Source organism: Mustela putorius, unplaced genomic scaffold (genome assembly GCF_011764305.1).
Source record: "Mustela putorius furo isolate JIRA1106 unplaced genomic scaffold, ASM1176430v1.1 tig00000743_pilon_pilon_pilon, whole genome shotgun sequence".
NCBI lineage: Eukaryota > Metazoa > Chordata > Mammalia > Carnivora > Mustelidae > Mustela > Mustela putorius.
Window position 1 is genome coordinate 10,000,001 of NW_025421464.1, and position 22,150 is coordinate 10,022,150.

Below are 22,150 nucleotides of genomic sequence, written 5' to 3' on the forward strand. Positions count from 1 at the left end.
GACTAGTAGAGGACCATACACTTGAGATATTCTTCTAGTAACAGAGACACTACCTAACCCACTCCGTCCTTCTGCTACAGCAGAGCATAAATTCTACTCCAGCAGAGCATAAATCCTACAACCAGACTATCTAGGTCCAAATCTAGGCCCTTGACATTCATTAGTTGTATGACCACAGCAAATCATTTAATCTCTCTGCCTCATTTTCCTCGTATGTAAAACAGGGCTGATAATCACGTAAGAACTGAATAAATTAGTATACACAAATTTAAAAGTATAGTGTCTGACACACAGGAAATACTTGATAATGTCAACTATTTCTATTGGTATTATAGAACAGCCTTCTAGGTAGGCTTACCAAAAAACAAAACAAAACAAAAAACAAACAAACAAAAAAACCCCAGAAAACCAAAAAACCCATAAAACAAAAAACAAAAAAACAATGTGACCACAAAAGTGAGAAGAAATGACCTACATGGATTCAAGTGACCTATATGGATTCATGACCCATACTCCCCAAACAAAGTAATCTCAGAATTTTACTATCCTTGGAGCAAAACCCAATGTAGATAAAAATACTTCACAAACACATAATAATCCGAAAGCAGGAATCTAACTCAAAATCTGTTCCCATAAAACCTTTTAAGGACAACTTATTCAAAAACAAATTTACTTAGCAGTAAATTTAGCTAAACACACAACTTTTAAACATTCTTTTCTACACATGTCCTTTACTAGCCATAATCAGAGAAAAAAACATATTTTGCACAAGTTTCCAGACACCTCAGAGTTGACCTGCAGTTTTTTTCCCAAAGTTCTTAATTAAAAATTTTCCTTTCCTTTTCTCTAAGTTTCACATGTCTTCTTAAAATGTTAACAATAGTGAAACAAATGATGCAGGCCATAATCACCCATGAATGTTAAATTAAAACCATTAGCTGGAAGGTACAGACCTGGAAATCTATAGGTTGTCGCAATGTCACCCCACGGATTTTGCAGGTCAAATGAGGAGGAAAAACACCTGATAACAAAAGGCTAGGACAACGTGAGCCCAACAATCAATCTTAGTATACAAAGTAGGACAATCAACATGGTCTTTGAATGTGAAAAGCAGTACAATAATACACGTACAAATAATAAAAAATACGAATGATTATAAAAAGTTAAGCCTCAATCTAACTAACTGTTTATAAGGAAATATGGAAAAAGAATAGCATGTTACATAACACGGGGAGGAGGGAAACACCCAGTTTCTTCAATAAATAAATGGTATAAGCAAAAAAAGAAAATAAAAATAAAAATAAAAAAGTGTATTATAGATTTAAAAAGATTAAAAGGATAAAACAATGAAATGCACTAAGTGGATCTTATTTGGACCTGATTCAAAAGAGGCAGGACGCCCTGGGTGGCTCAGCTGATTAAGTGACTGCCTTCAGCTCAGGTCATGATCCTGGAGTCCCAAGACTGCGTCCTGCATAGGGCTGCTTCTCCCTCTGGCCCTCCCCTGCTCATGCTCTTTCTCTTTCATTCTCTCTCTCAAATAAATAAAATCTTAAAACAACAACAACAAAAAAACAGAGTCAACTGTAAGAAGACATTTTCGAGAAAAATCAAGGGAAGAGATTCAGTATTAGATAATATTAAGGAATTAGGTTTCAAGAAATTTTGGGGGTATGATAATCTGCTTTTCTATAAAGTCCATATCCAATAGGTATAAAAACTAAAATAGCTATAGATGAAATAACAGGTTGTCTGGATGTTCTCAAACAAGTCAAAAAGAAAGTGAGAGGGGCGCCTGGGTGGCTCAGTGGGTTAAGTCGCTGCCTTCGGCTCAGGTCATGATCTCAGGGTCCTGGGATTAAGCCCTGGGTAGGGCTCCCTGCTCAGCAGGGAGCCTGCTTCTCCCTCTCCCACTCCCCCTGCTTGTGTTGCTTCTCTCACTACCTCTCTGTCAAATGAATAAATGAAAGAAAGAAAGAAAGAAAGAGGAAGGAAGGAAGGAGAAAAGGAAGGAAAAAGAAGATAATAAAATAAGAATGGTATGATAATTTGTTGTAGCATTCTACTTGTGTGTAAATTTGAAATTTCCCATAATAAAACATTTTTCAAAGGTTAAGGGAAAGAAAGAACAGGAAATCATAAGCAAATCTAAGTCTGGCCACCATCAATTCACGAGGCAAGAAAACTTGAAGAAAGCCTGTATGTAAAACAAACACAAAAAAAGCTGACAGTAGTAGCCTCTAAAGACAGTATGTGAGATACTTTGGGCAGATTTCTTTTGTCAGCAGAAATTCTACAACATTCCCATGGGGGTGTGCTTTCCATTAGGCAATGTTCCATTACCAAGGTGTGGAGATGTCTTGATACCTCTTCACTCTGAGGAAAGTTGTTCAAGAAAACTGACTACCAAAACATGCATACAGTTGTCCTCCGAACAAGGGTTTGAACTGTGCAGGTCCATATATACGCCTATCTCTTCCAATAAATACAGCTCAGTACTATAAACACATTTTCTCTTAAGATTTCCTTAGTAACATTTTCTTTTCTCTCACTTTATTGTTAAGAATACAGTATGTGGGGCGCCTGGGTGGCTCAGTGGGTTAAAGCCTCTGCCTTCAGCTCAAGTCATGGTTTCAGGGTCCTGGGATCGAGCCCCACAATCAGGCTCTCTGCTCCGCGGGGATCCTGTTTCCCCCTCTCTCTCTGCCTGCCTCTCTGCCTACTTGTGATCTCTGTCTGTCAAATAAATAAATCAAATCTTAAAAAAAAAAAGAAAAAAAGAATACAGTATGTAACAGACAAAATGTGTTAACTGACTTATCGGTAAGGCGTCCATCAAGTCAACTGCAGGCTGGCTAAGTCTAAACTGGTTAAGTCTTTGGGGAGTCAGAAGTTATATATAGATTTTGACTGCTCAGGAGTCAGGGACCCTAACTCCAGCACAGTTCAGGGTCAAATGTATATATTTTTTTAAAGGTTAATTATTTATTTATTTATTTGACAGAGAGGAATCACAAGTAGATGGAGAGGCAGGTAGAGAGAGAGAGGGAAGCAGGCTCCCTGCTGAGCAGAGAGCCCGATACGGGACTCGATCCCAGGACCCTGAGATCATGACCTGAGCAGCGGCTTAACCCACTGAGCCACCCAGGCGCCCCTCAAATGTATTTTTTAATGGCAATTGGTCTCTTTATACTTTCCAATTTCTCTAACATTCATACAAATGAATGTGGTTTTCCAAATTCAAGAAATAATATTTTGTATTATAAAAAAAAAAATTCACTGTGACTAAAAAAAGTTATTTCAGTCCTCCTTCTTCCAATCCCTTCCCCATTCCCATTCCTAGTGTTACCTCATACTTGCTATCCAAGTAGTTCAAGCATTACCTAATTATACGAGATCTGTGGGTCCAATATATCACCTATTTTCTTCCAAAACTTGAAAAAATGTATGAATAATTATCCTTGTCCTACATATAGCAGCGTACAGCATTTATAGAAGAGGATACTGTCTAAATGTGATAACTACTAACCTAATAAAGGGGTTCAGTGATAGAGGCACCAAGGGTACCCAAAGCATAATCCTCTCTGACCCACAACTGTGTTTTCCACCCCTTCTTGTTAGCTACGGAAAACTGTGAATCCAGAATATTGTGCCTTACCAACTTTAACAGTATCTTCCCAACAGCTGTCTGCCAAACAGTTTAAGTAACTCACCAGGCTATCACCACCTTCCCATGATTCCCTCTGGGTTTTATGTATCTATTCAAACATAATTTGATCAACAGAGGTGGTAAAGAAGAAGATGCTGTAAAAACAAACAACAAATAATACCAGAGGATGATTACAGTTTTAACATATAACTAAAAATGAGCTGGGGCACCTGAGTGGCTCAGTGGGTTAAAGCCTCTGCCTTCAGCTCAGGTCATGATCTAAGGGTCCTGGGCTCTCAGCTCGGTGGGGAGCCTGCTTCCTTCTCTCTCTCTCTGCCTACTTGTGATCTCTCTCTGTCAAATAAATAAATAAATAAAATCTTAGAGGGGAAAAAAATAAAATAAAGAGCTGTAAGTGCCTTTGGTCCCAGGGAAGGCTGACCTGGGAAATCTATGTCTGTATTGACCTTATTCCCCTAGGAATAGGGCACCCTGTCCCTAGGGTAAGAGAGAAGGCATAAGAATATATTATTGCTAGTAAGGTAGCAACTACTCAGCTGTGTTCCCTTTCTACTGTAAATACTCACACCAAAGGTTATTTCCCTAAGTAATACAGAAGTGGTTATATTTATCCACACTGGGACAGATGGTTTTACAATATTAAAAGTCCTCCTACTGAAAGAACTTAGCTTCTAAGAACTTAAAATTGGATGTGCCTTTTTAACATGCACTGTTAATAATAATTAAACTGGAACGCACCAACTAGCATTTACGGCATTCTTTTTTTTGGTATTTGCAAGAGTGTATGTACATGAGTATGAGGAAGAAAGGAGGAGAGGGAAATGATCTCAAGCGGACTCCGCACTGAGCATGGAGCCCAATGTGGGGTTCAATCTCGTGATCTTCAGATCATGACCTCAGCCAAAACGGAGAGTTGGACATGTAAGTGGCTAAGCCACCCAGGCACCCCTCAATAATTTCAATTCTACTCAGAAAAGACTTGCATCTAAAATGTGGTTAAAAGATTACAGAGATCCAAATATAAGTAGCACTCTGCCTTCTTTTAAGAACTTCCAATCTAGTGAGAAAAGACAAACTTGTTAACAAGTATCATTTGGTACAGCAGACATCAGAACTAAAGAAGAGTTTCAAATACAGTAGGAGCCAAAGTAACTGAGAAAGCAATTACAAGGGGAAGTCCTGACAAGGTAACTTCTGTGAATGCTATAAAAGTAAAAGATATGAAAATGTGAAATTCTATAACAACTGAAAAAAATAATAAAATTAAGTTCCTAGTCCTAAAACAGGTCATGAATATTCTATATATACAAATGTGGCAATTTCTCTCCCCTAAAACCTACCCCTAATGTAACAGTAGACTCAACAATATTTAATGTCCACCTCAGTCTCCTAACACTAATGTCCAGCAGGCGACCAAAAATTAAAAGATACACACAAAGCAAGGAGACAAAGCAATCAAAAGAACCAGGCTGAGAGATGACCCAGATGCTGTAACTAAGGGAATTTAAAATAACAATGATTAGTAAGTTAAAGAAGTTAGTAGACAATATGCAGGAACAGACTGCAAATTTCAACAAAATGATAGATAATTCATGAAAGAGTCAGAAAGAAATGCTATTTTTGGTAAGTTATCAGAGATGAACAATTTCTTTGTTGGGCTCACCCTAACACTCAACATAATCAAGAATGTAATCAATGAACTTGAAGATAAATCACTAGAAATCACCCAAAAGTGAAACACAGAGAGAACAAAAAGTGGGGGCAGGGGGCATGTACACAACAGAAAGAACACTGAACAGCTTTGAGAAATGATCAAATGATATCATATACGTGGAACCAGAGTCCCAGGAAGAGGAGGAAGAGAACAAGGCAGAAAGGATATTTGAAGAAAAAGTGACTGAGAACTTTCTAAAATTAAAGTCATCAAACCACTGATCCAAGAAGTTTAGAGAACTCTACTGAACAAATACAAACAAGTAAGCAGCTAAATAAATACAACAAAAAACACCCAGCTGGTTCATAGTCAAATGCTAAAAGTCAAAATGAAAATCTTAAATATAGCCAGAGGGGGAAAAAAATTACTCTCTGAGGAAGAAAATTACATTTTCAGCAGCTCACTTATCAGAATGTATACAATACAGAAGATAATGGAGTGAAATCTCTTAAACCACTTTTTTAAAATAATCGCTAAAGCCAGTGTGGGGCTCAAATTCACAACCTCAAGATCAAGAGAATCTCATGCTCTTCCAGGTGCCCCTAGAATGAAATCTTTTAAGTATTAAAGGGGAGGGGGCTTTCATGAATATTGAGCAAAAATATGTTTCAAAAATGAAGGCAATAACAGTTTTCAGATAAACAAAAGCTGAGGTAATCCAATGTCTGTGCACCCCTGCCAAGAAATGGTGAAGGAAGTTCTTCCAGTAGAAGGCATATGACAACAGACAAAAGTATGGATCTACAAAAAGAGGTTAACAGTTCCAGAAATGATAAAAAAGGGAAGTATAAAACACCCTTTTTCCAGGGCACCTGGCTGGCTCAGTAAGTTAAGCGTCCAGACTTTAGATTTGTCTTAAGTCATGATCTCAGGTTTTGGGATGGAGACCCGTATCAGCTCCCTGCTCAGCAGGGAGTTTCCTTAAGATTCTCTCCCTCTCCCTCTGCCCACCTCTCAAATAAATAAATATATCTTTTTTAAATGCCCCTTTTCCCACATTTTTAATCACTCTAAAAGAGAAATGTCAAAATAAAAATAATAACAGTGTATTGTGGATTTATAAAATACGTAAAAGTAAAATGTATGAAAACAGTATCACACTGGATGTAAGGGGAAAACCAGAAGTATAATGTGTTGTGACTTTAGAAGAGATACTAAAAGAGACAAAGAAAGCCATTCACATAATGATAAAGGTTAATTCCCGAAGAAAACATAACCATCCTTAATTTGTATGCATCTCACAAATGAACTTCACAACACATGAAGCAAAAACTGAGAACTCAAAGGAAATATATATATAACATATAATAAAATAGATAGCAATTATGTATGTATTATAGGTGGAAAATTAACACTCCTCTTTTAGTAATCCATAAAATGAGTAGACAAAAAACTTGTAAGCATATAGAAGATAGGGATAAAGCTATCAACCAACTTGACCTAACTAACATTTAGAGAATGCTCTACCCTGTAAGAGGAGAATATAAAATCTTTTTTTTTTTTTTTTTAAGATTTTATTTATTTATTTAAGACAGAGATCACAAGTAGGCAGAGAGGCAGGTCCGGGGGTGGGAGGAGTAGGCTCCCTGCTGAGCAGAGAGCCGGGTGTGGGGCTCGATCCCAGGACCCTGAGATCATGACCTGAGCCAAAGACAGTCGCTTAATCCACTGAACCACCCAGACGCCCCTAATCTTTTTTTTAAATTAATATACAATATTTTCAATATGCACAAAGGACATTCATCAATATAGTCTATGTTCGTGGCCATAAAACAATTCTCAACAACTTTAAAAGAACTGAAATTACAACAAAGTATATTCTCTGACCACAAAGTAATTAAATTTGAAATCATTAACAAGAAGGTATCTGTAGAGACCACAAATATTTGGAAATAAAACTCACTTCTAAACCACCCTGAGTCAAAAAGGAAGTAATAACAGAAATTAGAAATGGTTTGGGGCGCCTGAGTGGCTCAGTTGGTTAAACAACGGCCTTTGGCTTGGGTCATGATTCTGGAGTCCTGGCATGGAGTCCCAAATTGGGCTTCCTGCTCAGCAGAGCGAGGAGTCTGCTTCTCCCTCTGACCCTCCTCCTTCTTGTGCTTTCTCCCTCTCTTAAATAAATAAATAAATAAAATCTTAAGGAAAAAAAAAAAAAAAAGAAAATATTTGGAATTGAAAGAACATCAAAACAATATATGAAAATTTATAGAATGCAGCTGAAGCAGTGCCTAAAGGAATGATTATAGTGTTGAAAAATTATTATAAAAGAAGAAAAAGTCCTCTGATATACTAAGCTTCTACCTTAAGAAACTAAAAAGGGAGACCAAAGTAAACCTAAGGCAAGTAAAAGGAAATAAATAATAAAGAATAAAAATCAATGAAATTGAGAACCAAAAAATAAGAGAAAAATTAGTGAAACCAAAAGCCAGGTCTTTATAAAGATCAATAAAATTCTAAATCTCTAATCAGAATGATCAAGAAAAAAGACAAAAGACACAAATAACCAAATTCAAGACTCCAAAGGGAAACATCTCTAGGAAGCCTACGCACATTAAAAAGATAACAATATCTGAGGTGCCTGTGGGGCTCAGTTGGTTAAGCATCCCACTCTTGATTTAGGCTCAGGTCATGATCTCAGGGTTGTGAGACCAAAACCTGGTGTTGGGCTCTGTGTTGGACATGGAACCTGCTTCAGATTCTCTCTCCCTTGCTCTGTGTCTCTCTCTAATTAAAAAAAAAAAAAAGAAAAAAGGATAATATTAACATCACGCCATACATTTGCATAACTTAGATGAATCAGGTAAGCTCCTAGAAAGACACAAATTGGCAAAACTCACTTAAGAAGAAATAGAGAACCTAAAGAGCCCTTCGTCTTTTAAAGATACTGAATTTACAGTTAAAAACTTTCCAACCAGGGCACCTGGGTGGCTCACTCGGTTAAGTATCTGCCTTTGGCCCAAGGCATATCTCAGGATCCCTGCATTGGGCTCCCTGCTCAGGAAGAGTCTGCTTCTCCCTCTCTCTTCGCCCCTCCACCCTGCTCATGCTCTCTCTCTGAAATAAAATAAAAATCTTAAAAAAAAAAAAAAGGGCAAATACAAAAAACTCCAATAAAAAAGAAAACTCCAAGCCCAGATGGCTTCAATGGTGAACTTCATCAAATATGTAAGAAGAAATCATACCAATTTTACATATACTCTTCCAGAAAACACAAGAGGAGGGAACCCTTCCTATCTCACTTTATGAGGCCACATTATCCTGACACCAATCTAGCAATACAAGAAAGCACAAGGCAAACACAACAATCAAAACAAAGACATTAAGATCCTTAACTAAATACTAGAATGAACTGAATACAGCAACAGATGAAAAGGATAATACATCAAGACCAAGGAGGATTTATCCTGAGTATGCAAGAAGGATTCAACATTCAAAAATCAATTAATGTAATTCACTGTATCAATAGACTAAAGAAAAAAACCTACAGGATCATCTCAATAGATATACAAAAAATATCTGACAAAATCTGACATCTATTTATGATTAAAACTGTCAGAAAACTTGGATAAAAGGGAACTTCCTCAAACACATAAAAGGCATTGATGAAAAACCTAAAGTTAATTGAACTGCATCATTTCCCCTAAACTCAGGAACAAAGTAAGGATGTCTAATCTCATCACATCTATTCAACATCATACCAGTGTCCTAGCCAATGCAGTATGACAAGAAAAAGAAGGTATACAGATTAAACAGGAAGAAATAAAATTGTCTTTATTTGCACTTGACATAACTATCAATGGAAAAATTCCAAAAGAATCTACAAAAAGGCTTCAAGAACCAGCAAATTCAGAACTTCAGAATAAGTGGACTTATTTGCTTCTCAGCTATGGAAAGTTTTGCACGAGTCAGCTTTTCTTTCAGTAGATGATCTCTTTTCTCACATCTTCCCTTGAAAGAGGTTCATCCTGAGAATTCATGCTATAAGGTTGATATCTTAGAACTAGGAAACTGAAAAATGGAATGCAGCCCCAGAAAATTAAATGCTTTCAAGAGCCAAGTTAAAAGCTTCCCCTTGGGTGAACTGATGAGCCCAGGAACTGACAAGCTTTAACACTCACTAAAATCCCCAGATGACATAAAACACTGTGTAAAAGACTTGTCTTATCACTAAGTCTTCCACACATTCACAGCCTCTGTTAGTAAGGCAAGGACTAAGCGCCTACGTATTTCAAACACATTCCTCCTCCCAACACACCCCCACGCACATCTTATAAGACCAGAGGCAGACCCCTAAACCAAAGGCAGCCAATTCCCATGGAGGCCAACAAGTGAGGACAGGACATTTCTGGGGTAGGGAAAAAACAGTAAAAGGCAAAACTGATTTCCTCTCAAATCTGACATCTAAAGAATAAGATATTAAGCAATAGGAGTACAAGTTGAGAAATCGTGAGACTGAGACCATGGAGGAGCCATTGGAACCTTGTCATGGAAAAATTAAGAGAGGGCATAACATATAAGTAAACAGGAACTATAAAGGAAAGGAGAGCAGTAAGACAGAATGAGGAAGCCAATGGGTGGGGAGAGAAAAGTGGGGCAGATTGACTGGGAGTCCCATAAACAGTAAAATACTAGGAGAGACCATGCAAGAGACAGTCACTAAAGGCCCAGGAGCTGTCCTGGATCCAGAACTATATTACTCATCTATTGCCAAAATAATGCTGTACAGCGAAAGACCACAAAATCTTAGTAGCATGCAACAATAAGCATTTAACTTTACCTCGGGCATGTGAGTTGGGTTGACTCTGCTTTAAACTGCGGGTCTGCTGGGCGTGGGCCCTGTTGCACTGTCTCACTCTGAGGTCTATGCTGAAGAGGCTATACCTACTCAGGGTTCTTCTCTTGGTGATGGCAAAGACATGAGAGGACAAGTCTATATGAACAAACCTGCTGCAAACCTGTGCTTTCCTGTCTACTAACATGCCACTGGGCTAAAGCAATCATCCAGCTAACCCTAAAACCAAGGGATAGGGATATCATTCCATCCATGAACTACAGCAAGGATATGAATGTAAAATACTACAGAAGAGTGAATAAGTAGGGCCAATGACTCAGTCTACTACACCATTTCACACCACTTTTCTACACTAACTTGGCCTAAATCTCTGTTCCTTGCAATTAAAAAGATCCAACTAAAACACAAGAATTAAGAAAATTCTCTAGGGGCACTGTCAGGCTACACTGGGAGCTCCTAATCAATCCCCAGTGCAATGTAACCTATGGATTCCATTTCTCCCTTCTTCCCTTTAAGAGGTCAGAAAACATCTGAATTATTTGTTGAAATATTTCTAATTAAAAGGGGGTTAAAAAAAAAAAAACCCTCTTAAGAAAGTCGAGACCTGGGGCGCCTGGGTGGCTCAGTGGGTTAAGCCGCTGCCTTCAGCTCAGGTCATGATCTCAGGGTCCTGGGATCGAGTCCCACATCGGGCTCTCTGCTCAGCCAGGAGCCTGCTTCCCTCTATCTCTCTCTCTGCCTGCCTCTCTGTCTACTTCCACAAAAAGAAAAAAGAGTGGACAGAGTCAAATCTAAGATTAGAGTAGAATGAAATGGTAGAAAAGAAAATAAAAACAAAATATAAAAATTTGGAAAGTTGAAACATTGAATTTGCTGGGGATACAAGAAATACTGTTTACTGGATTTAAGAGAGAAAGTTTTGAGAAAAACAGTCCTGCTTTTTCAAAAAGTAACTAAAATGCTAGGTATACTTTTGAACTATGACCCATTTCAAACAACGAACTTACTCCTTGTTAAGTGAATTAACAATGACTCTGTAATACCTGTTAAAGGAACCTCATTCCTCAGTAAAGAGCTAAGTAAGTCAAAGACAACACAAATATTCTATTAATAAAGCAGAAGCTAGAGCCACAACATACACTTCCTTTGACTGCTGTCCAAAGATTTTTAAATGCTTACTTCCAACCCAGACCATCCTGGCAAAATGGAATTCATAGTCAACCAGCCCACCACTAACGGGTGGAACAAAAAGGCACTGGAACTGCACTGGCATTAACGGGGATGCAACATGAAAACACTGGGGTACGCCAGGACTTCCCAAGATCCCTGCCTCTCATCAGGCTAGGTCTAATATGAGTAGATGTGAGCGAACGCATCTCATTCAACTCTGCGTAAGTTCTCTTAATACTCTAGAAGCTTTAAAGATCAAATTCTGGAACAGGGTCTTTGAACAGCGACTCTGGGACACAGACCATTATAACACCACTATAATAAACACCATTACCTTGAAAAAACAAAAACTTCCAATTATCACATATGTATAACAAGCCTCATCTGCTACCACAGAATTCCAATGCAAATTACAACAAAAGCAGTCCTAATAAGAGTTCTCTGTCTCCAAATAAACTCAAGGCGTGACTCTCTAAAAGCACTTTCAAGAGATTTTATCAACAGAAAGAAAAATACCCACCCACCACACTCTCAGTGGCCACCACAGGAGAAAATTCAAAATAAAATCCTTCTACAGACAACAATTTCCTGCCCCCAGGAGGAGGAAGGTTGAGGTGATCTGATTTAGAAATGACTCTCTGGTATTCAAACACTTTGATAAGGAGAATGCCAAGGCTGTTTTAACGCCAGCCAAGTCAGAGAAAATGGTTAGATGATAGATCAAAGGGATATGATTTGTTCAGCCCGGGAACAGATTATCACAAGTTATTAAAGTAATGGGGCACCCAGGCGGCTCAGTTGGTTAAGCATCTGCTTTCGACTCGGGTCGTGATCCCAGGGTCCTGGGATGGAGCCCCAGCTCCATGCTCAGCGAGGAGTCGGCTTCTCCTTCTCCCTCTGCCCCTCCCCTTGTTCATGCTCACAAGCACACTGTCTCCGTCAAACAAATACATAAAATCTCTATTTTTAAAAGATTTTATTATTTATTTGACAGAGCAAGAGAGCACAAGCAAGAGAGCACAAGGGGGAGCCTGATGCGGGGTTCGATCCCAGGGTTCACAACCTGAGCTGAAGGTAGATGCTTAGCCATCTGAGCCACCCAGGCGCCCAAATACATAAAGTCTTAAAAAAAAAGTTATGAAAGCTATGAAACTATCTTTGTGATGGCTATCTGGCCTTCACTGTTTAGGTTCTTTTCTTCCTAGTTCCTATTTTCACCCTTCATTAATGGATAAAATACCACAGTCTTAATGGTGTTAGTTAGACATAGTAGCCAAGGCTCACAGGTCTGTGTGTGCCCATGGGCCACTCTGAACTTAAGAGACAGCCACTGAGGAGCAAGCCCAGCCCTCAGAGGGTTATACCAGACTGGTCTACAACCTGCTTTTCCTGGTGCTGCCCTTGCCCACCCCCCACCCCACTCTTCGCCCTTGCACAGCCCAACATTATGGCAACTTCTCAAACATTGGTGTTATGAAATGAATCATGTAGCCCCCTCCACACACCAAATTCATATGCTTAAGCCCTAACTCCCAGTACATCAGAATGTGACTGTATTTGAAGAAAGGGCCATTAAATAGGTAATTAAGTTAAAATGGGGTCAGTGGAGTGGGCCCTAATCCAATACAACTGGTCTCCTTTTTAAGTAGAGATTAGGATGGCGCCTGGGTGGCTCAGTGAGTTAAACCTCTGTCTTCGGCTCAGGTCACTATCTCAGGGTCCTGGGATCAACTCCTGCATCGGGCTCTCTGCTCAGTAGGGAGCCTGCTTTCATCTCTCTCTCTCTGCCAGCCTCTCTGATTACTTGTGATCTGTCTGTCAAATAAATAAAATCCTTAAAAAAAAAAAAAAGATGAGGACACAGCATAGAGAAAAGCCCATGTGGGGACCATGGTGAGAAGTAGGCCTGCAAGCCAAGGAGGGCCTTCAGAAACCAAACCTGCCACCTTAATGGGGGACTTCTAGCCTCCAGTTGTAAGAAAATTAATTTCTGTGAAAGCCATCCAGTCAGGGTATTTTGTTATGGTAGCCCTCGCAACATTTGGAACAGATTTTGCTACAAAATCCCATGACTGAGGACAGACCCTGCATTTAAAATCCACTCACAGGGAATTTTTTCCCAAAGATTTAGAGCAAAAGCAAGTGGGGGGAGGGGTAAAGGGAGAGAATCTTCAAGCAGACTCCCCACTGAGCACCAAACTCAACCAGGCCTCCACCTCTGGTCTCATTCTCATGACCCCTGAGATCATGACCTGAGCTGAAACCAAGAGTCAGATGCTTAACCGACTGAGCCACCCACCTGCCTCACCTCAGGGAATTTGTGATGGCTTTATGGGACATCTCGAGTCATCTCAATTATTGAAAAAATATCACCTTCATAATAAGCATTTCTGCAGGTTCACCTAACCTTATAGAAAGAAGTCTTCCTCAACATCAACAGTAAAGCACTACTGGAAGCTTCTCCTAAGCTACAGCAATCACATTTCCCTTCCATTCCCTGCCATCTCCACGATGACACAATCACAACCATTCCCAGAGTAGTCCTCTCCCGCGGCCCTAGCCCAAGAGGGAGGTCAAACTTATACACCGATGGTTTCCTCAAAATGTCTTCCCAAAGTATTATTTTTGGCATTCTTATACCTCTGTATCAATCTAAAATCAAAGGATTCTGAAGACACCATGCGGCTTCATATCCCCACCTGTGTCACCCCCTCTGGACCACCTGGAAAACTTCTAGTAATCCTCTACCGGAAATTTCACCTTCTCTATAAAATCTTTCAAAAACCACTTTCACCTCTAAAAGGCGACCAATTCTTCGCTCTCATAATTACGTAAGTACCCATCCTGTTCACCACACTGATAGCCCTGTGACGGCAAGCACTCATTCTCTTTGGTTGTCAGGCTCTTGCAAAGCACCTGCTATGTGGCACTTGGAAATGGTCCCTGAATCAACGATTGCCAGCACTCAATGGCAATAATCACATGTGATTATTCTAGGTCTCTTCCTGGCAGGGTGACCAGTAAATAATCAATGCTCCCCAACAAGCTGGGTGAATTTCACAATCATAAGGTTGAGTGAAAAAAGCTAGATACAAAACAGTACATCCTCTTTGATTCCACTTAAAAGTTCAAGAAGAGGCAAAACTAATTTTTGGCAAAATATATGATTCAGAATAATGTGGCAAAGGGCCATGAGAGAAACTTCTGGGGTGCTAGAAATGTTCTCTCTCATATTCTGAATATTGTAGTTAAACAGATAGATTCACAAGTGAAAATCCACCAAGCAGTACACTTGAGATCTGTATGCTTTACTGAATAATGATTTACTTCAAAGACCCAAATACTTTTTTTAAAGATTTTACTTATTTATTTATTTGTCAGAGAGAAAGAGAGAGAAAAAGAGAGACAAGTGCGCGTGTACAAGCAGACAGAGGCAGAGATGCAGGCTCCCTGCCGAGCAAGGAGCCCCATGCGAGACTCCATCCCAGGACCCTGGGATCATGACCTGAGCCGAAGGCAGCGGCTTAACCAACTGAGCCACCCAGGCATCCCAAAGACCCAAATTCTACATATGGTCTTCATCTACCCTCCATCCCCAAAAACTCAGTGCTCAGAAAACATCTGTGGCTGAATGACTGAATTCCTTCTGAATAACAACAATTTATCAACTATTTTCACACAAGAAAAGAAATATCTCAGGGTGCTTCGGTGGCACAGTCGGTTAAGCATCCAACTCCTGGTTTTGGCTCAGGCTGTGATCTCTTGGCCGTGGGATCAAGCCCCACATTGGGCTCCATGCTCAGCAAGGAGTCTGCTTGAGTTTCTCTCTCTCCTTCTCCCCACATGCTCTTGCACTCTCTCTCACACACTCTCTCTCTCTAAAATAAATAACAATCTTAAGAAGAGAGAGAGAGAAGAAAAAGCTCTCCAAGCAACTGCAATCAAAGCCTTGGTTAGAGCTAGGCTACACGAACTCCCCTTCCTCCACGGACGTTTGCATCTGTCCAAAGCTGCAGCACGTCTGCGCATGCTACGTGGGCAGCATCTTTCCTTCTTACAAGAGGCTCAAAGCATAATCCCCACATGTACAGCATTACTGCTGAAGCCTGGGATCCTGATGGTATTTCAAGACACTAGGGGGAAAAAAAGAAATTTTACAATTGGAAGCTCTTTCTATTGCATTAAGAATCTAAACACACGGCGATAGTATCAGAAGGGAGCTTCTGTCCATCTTCCCAGCATTTTTCACTTAATTATTCTGCGACTGTCTACCTACCTGATAAACTCCTATTTATCCTTCAAAACGCAACTTGGATGTTAACTCCTCTGGGAAGTTCTTCCTCATCTTACCCTCTTGTATGTTCCTCTCTCTGTTCTACTTACTTAGTTTCACTGTAGTTCCAATATCGGTCTTGTCTGTTTCCCCTACTGCACTGGGACCACAGGTATTACCCCCAGGACCGAGTATATGGCAGGGAACTCAGGAAGCAGGCAAACGCCTCCTGAACTGACTTGAAATATGCTAAATTGGACAAATCTTACCATTTAAATGTCCAACTCTAGAGTCCTAAAATAAGTGGTATTTCCCAGATAAGGCACAGTCTGTACTCAAGAGGGAGTGAAAAAACTATAAATATTGTCTAGGACAATGTTATTTTTAGTATTGTGGTCAGCAGCCTCTAAGAATGAACTTCAGGGTGGCAACCTGGAGACGAAATGACTTCAGTGAGGACCACGGGATCCGCCAGGTAGACTCTGCTCTTGAAAAGCAGTATGGCACAGCAGACATGGCCCGAAAGTAGTGGGTTCACCCTTCAAGGCAGGCTCTCCAGTGCCCTACACACTTCTATGATATGTAAGAACAAGTAACCATGTGACCCTGAACTAGTTTCTTTACTTCTATGTGCCTCAGTTCCCTTCTTAGTAAAATGAGGAAGTAACAGGTTATCTAAAACCCCATACTGTTTTAAAGGGTCAGATGAGAGAATAAATATAAAATGATTAGTACCTAGGACACAGTAAGCACTCAATCAAAGTCTGCTTTAATTATTCTGCTCTCTGGAATGGGATGCCTCAGCTTTATTCGGTCCTATCATATTTCTGCCTTGCCTGGGACTGGGGCCAAAATTAGATGGGCAAAATCTAGTTTCTGGGCCTTTCTAGCACGGGCTTCCATGTTTGCACTGATACCCTGTAGCTATATGCAGGGCTTCCCTCTGACCATGAAGATACCCCAAGAGCAAGTCTACGTCCCCTCCTTTACACCTCTCCTCTGCCGTTCTCCTAATAAAAGCTGAAAGTTTCCTATTTCATTTCCTCAGTGCTCGATACTCTTAGTAGATTAATGACAGCAAATTAATCAAAGACACAGATCCTTACAGTCACTTTCTCAAATATTCTGATGCATAAACCCACTAAATAATGAGAATTTCAAGAATTTCAGGCTCTATTATCTAATGTTAAATCAACCTTCCTACCTACTAACGCCCCTCCAAACTGACCTCTCTTCCTTCCTTCCTCTATTTTAAGCAGGGGCCAGGGCCTACTGGCACCACAAATCAAAGAATGAAGTTGCTAATTTCACCTTCCTGAGAAGCAAGCCATGGTTGCCATCAGAGCTGTTTTACCTGTGGGCTTAAAAATCTCAACTGGCAGCGGTTCCCTGCCATGTACTCCCCCGCCTTCTTCCATGCCAAGGAGTAAACTGCCAGCCTGGTCAAGTTCAAGGTCATTTACTGAAAGTCCAATGACTCCAGTGAGCACAGTGTTTCAGGACTCTGCCCATCCCTTTCTTCCTGCCTTTTTGGTGGACGGACGTACAGTGGTCTCGAGACCAGCTAGCTACACCTTGGCATTGCTCTTCCTGCTGGCTGTCATGTTTCTGAAAGTTAGTGGGTCACAAGCAGCATTTCTTTTCTTTTTTTTTTTTTTTTTTAAGATTTTATTATTTGACAGAGAGAGAGAGAGATAACAAATAAGCAGAGAGGCAGGCGGTGGGGCTGGGGATGCAGGCTCCCTGCTGAGCAGAGAGCCTGATGTGGGGCTTGATCCCAGGACCCTGAAATCATGACCCGAGCCGAGGGCAGAGGCTTAACCCACTGAGACACCCAGGGGCCCCAAGCATGACTCTTTATTTTGACTTGGGTCATGATCTCAGGGTCATTAAGATTGAACCCTGCACTCAATGTGACTCTGCTTGTCCCTCTCCCTCTGCTCCTCCCCCCTTCCCCCACTGCTCACTTGCTCTCTCTCTCCCTAACCTAAGTAAATAAAATCTTTTTAAAAATTTTACAGAACAAAAACAGGTGACTTTATGGTATGTAAATTATCTTAATAAAACTATCTTTAACAGAATACAGTGGATACAGTGCATCACAAGTAGTAAGAATAAATACTGAGTGTCAAAACCTTTGAATTACATATATGTGTATATTGGGCACAATATATTGTGTAGTTATTATGTGAGCTGTGGTCACAACAGGATTACAAAACTGTCGCTTCAGCAGTCAGATGCGAGCCTAATTTAAATTCTCTGGGGACAATAAAGGTGGTAGGAGGACTCTTCAGCCTATTTTGTTTCTAGACATTAGACTGCTTCCAGTGTAGGTTAAACTATGCATTTTCAGTGGGGCAGTATCACTCGAAAGGGAAGGAAAGGCAAGGCCATGAACTAAATAGAGACAAGGTCATGATAATCAGTGGTCCTCAAGAAATAGCAAAAGACAACTAACTTCCAAGGTTTCAGCTGATTTATTTTTATTTTTAATAGTCTTTTTTAAAAAAAAAAATATTTTATTTATTTATTTGACAGACAGAGATCACAAGTAGGCAGAGAGGCAGGCAGAGAGAGAGAGGTGGGAAGCAGGCTCCCCGCTGAGCAGAGAGCCTGATGTGGGGCTCGATCCCAGGACCCTGAGATCATGACCTGAGCTGAAGGCAGCGGCCCAACCCACTGAGCCACCCAGGCGACCCGGTTTCAGGTCTCATTGATATGATCACAGTTCTTTTTCTTTTAAAGATTTTATGTATTTATTTGAGAGAGAACGAAAGAGAGCATGAGAGGGGGAGGGTCAGAGGGAGAAGCAGACGCCCCCTGAGCAGGGAGTCTGATGCGGGACTCGATCCTAAGACTCTGGAATCACGACCTGAGCCAATGGCAGTCACTGATAGCCACCCAGGCATCCACATTTTCTTTTTCTTAGTGAAGCTCCTGGGCAACCGGAATGGCTTTAATTCTAAGACAAAAAATAACTCTGCTCAGGATAAAGCCTCTCCCAGCCTCAGGAAGATGTGCACGGGTGCAAGGTTCCACTTCAGAATCTGCCACGAGTCTCGGCGGGCCCACTCCGAGCCAGCCGGGGAGAGCATGGAGGCGAGCTGGGAAGAAGGATGGGAAGCTGGGCCACCTGTACAGAGGTTTTCATTTCCATTTCTGAAATCCTGAGACTACTGGGTCACACTAATCGATACTAGGATGTTCAGGACACATGACAACTTAATACAATGTATGGTCCTTCACTGGATTTGAGAGCAGGGAAAATACATGGGCTGGAGACTACGTGACCGGTAAGATTTAGATACGGACTAAGTACTGCTTTTATGTCAAGTGGCCTGAATGACACAATTATACTGTAAGTAATTACACGTACCCTCTCAGGATAAAGATGGGCAAGTATTTAGGGTGAAGTGTCATAATGTCTGTCTGCAAGTAGCTCTCAAAGGATATGGCTAAAAAGAGGGGGAACGCGCCCGAACAAGCAAGCAAGTGAAAATTTGGCAAAACAGTAACTGGCGAATCTGAGTAAAGGGGAGATGGGTGTTAACAGTACCACTCCCCGTAACTTTCTGTGGGTTTGATGTTTTTCAAGATACCAAATGGCAGAGGGGAGGTGTGAACGGTGTCAAGTATAAAAAAGTTTTTAATTTCTATATGTTCCAATTCCCGTCTCTTAGAACAGAGAATGAAAAGCTGACATAAAAATGATTCACGGCATTTTTTGAATACTATCCCCATTCAGAAACAAATATATTTGGCAAAGAAAAATTATTTCAAGTGCACAAGGCAAGTCAGATTCTATACACCACATGGATAAATTCCTGAATTACACAAATTAACAGAATCCAGTGTTAAGGCTCACTTCCTACATATTGTTGTGGAAGCTAAACCTTAACACTACTTTAAGAATCTCGGGGCGCCTGGCTGGCTCAGTCGGTGGAACGTGCAACTCTTGATCTCAGGGTTGTGAGTTCAAGCCCCACACTGGACGTAGAGATTACTTAAATAAATAAAACTTTTCAAAAAAATACTTCAAGAATCTAGATACTTTCTGGGGATTCTTTAAGTAAACAGTGTATCACCACTGATGGGTTTTACATAAATGTCAAGAGTTAAAGGCACACTTACTTATTTGCACTACTAAGGAAAGATCGAAGGGATAAACCAAATCCATATGCAGACTTATTGTTGAATTATTGAATTTTAACTTCCTAAATCTTTAATTGGAACTATGAGGAAGTAAAAGTGACTAAAAAGTCTCATTTCCATCCACTAGCGGTCCCTAAAGGAATTTCTATTTAATAACAAAAAAGGAGGGACGCCTGGGTGGCTCAGTTGGTTGAGCGGCTGCCTTCGGCTCGGGTCATGATCCCAGTGTCCTGGGATCGAGTCCCACATCGGGCTCCTTGCTTGGCAGGGAGCCTGCTTCTCCCTCTGCCTCTGCCTGCCACTCTGTCTGCCTGTGCTTGCTCTCGCTTCTCTCTCTATGACAATAAAAAAAAAAAAAAAAAAAAAAAAAAAAAAAAGGAAAGAAGTAAATGAAATAAAAATGCCTTAAGTACTCAACTCTGAGTACCTGAACAAAAGAAAACGAACTTTAATCAAGGCGAATATTTACTGAGAACCTACTATGTACAAATCTCTGAGGAATTCAAAGCCCAAACACTGGACCTTGTATCCCTGGGGAGAAGGGCCACAATTTTGTTGAAAACACAGAGGAAGAAAACTGAAGAAAAATAACAATGGCTGGCTCAGTCTTCCTTGTCCTGTTCCCAATTCCCAAAGACTTCTTTCCTAGCCGGCCACAGCAACAGCCTCCGCATTTACTGACCCGTCATCAGGCCTCTCAAACCACAGGTTCTCAGTCTTGGGTGGCACACTGGAGTCACCTGGGAAGTTATCAATAACCCAGTACTGGTGTCCCTCATCCAGACAAGGATTTTACTGGGTGTGGCCTGGGCGCTAGTATTTTCTGAAGCTCTCCAGCAATTCTCATGTGCAGGAATATTTAAGCACCACTGATCTAAGCGAACCTCTGCTGCCCAAGTACAGCAAACAGACTACACATTGGTCATGATGACTCCTGAGGGCCCACACAAAGCTCAACTCCTTACGTCCTTTTCAAAGCCTTTCAACATCTGCAATCTACTCCTCCAGGTCTATCGCCCACCACAAATCTACATCCCTACACTATACTCCAGCCCTAATGAACTTACCACCTGCCCGCCATCCCCGTGCAGGGCAAGTCCCACACAAAAGGTTCTCCGAACTCACAGATACCAATGCCCATCTCTGGCTATTAAATTCCAAATCAACTTTCAGGAACCAACGGGGACGTTTCTTCCTTTCAAAACTCTTAACTCCCCTGAGTAGATGGTCGCTCCCTCTTCTTGCATTCCAACCAAACTCCGGACACAGCTCTAACTTGACATTTATCCTGATGTCTGTAGTAGCAGCTTACATTTCTCTCCTTCTAACAGACTGTGCATTCCTCAAGGGCACAGACCATGTGCATTTATCTTCAAGTTCCCAGTGCCCGGCCATGGCTGAAACAAACTGAAAGCCTGATAATTTGTTTACTAAATAAATGGGCATCACATGCTTTGTGGAATAATGACGAACAATATGAGAAAAGACAAAGGTAGCTAAATAAGAAATACCAGGGGCGCTTGGGTGGGCTCAGTCAGTTAAGTATCTGCTTTTGGCTCAGGTCGTGAACCCAAGGTCCTGGGATTGAGCATAGCAGTGGGCTCCCTTACTTCTCCTTCTCCCACTCCCTTTGCTTGTGTCCTCTGTCAAATAAATAAATAAAACCTTAAAAAAAAAAAAAAAGGAAATGCTAAATGAGTCACATAGGCCAAAACTGACTTGACAAGTGCAGAAAGGAAAGAGGGTGCTTCCAGCAGATACAGATGGGGAGAGCCTCATGAAGACAGTGGGACTTGAACTCAAGTCTCAAAGGAAGGAAAATATCTTGACAGGCCAAGAACAAAGAACAGAGAACTATGAACACAGAAAATAGCAAAGATATGGCTCGGTGCACATGAAAAAGCCACTTAGCTTGGCTTTGGGTTTCTTCAAAAGATACCCTAAGAAAAACGCTAGAAATGAATCATCATATTGTTCTTAGTTATATAAATCTGTATGTCACATACTCTCCTGATACACTATGGCTCTGTATATTCATATATTGTAACACAGCACCTTTTGTAAGAGCAGGAACTTTTGTTTACTGCGGCATCCCCCCAGGCTTACATCAATACCGAGCACACAGTAAATGTTCACTAAGTATTTGCCCAGTGGATGAACGAACATGTTTATTATAGGCCTCTGATCTAATGTTTCCTTTCACCTGGAGGCTTCCTCCCTGCCACACCCCATCTCCACATCTGAAGCCTGTCTACCCTTCCAAAACGAATAAATGCCCTGACTCAAAGCCTTCTCCGATATCCTTCCTCCCCCTTGTCTGAACTCCCAAAGAACACTTTTTAGGGACTACCTGGCAACAGCACAATTATCTGTATA

The 22,150-nt window shown here is 40.8% G+C and overlaps 1 protein-coding gene across 8 annotated transcripts in view; it reads right to left on the minus strand.

Moving 5' to 3' along the window:
- CHD6 (chromodomain helicase DNA binding protein 6) overlaps positions 1-22,150 on the minus strand; it is a 192,294-nt gene that overhangs the window by 157,425 nt on the left and 12,719 nt on the right. The gene's annotated exons all lie outside the window — the stretch shown is intronic.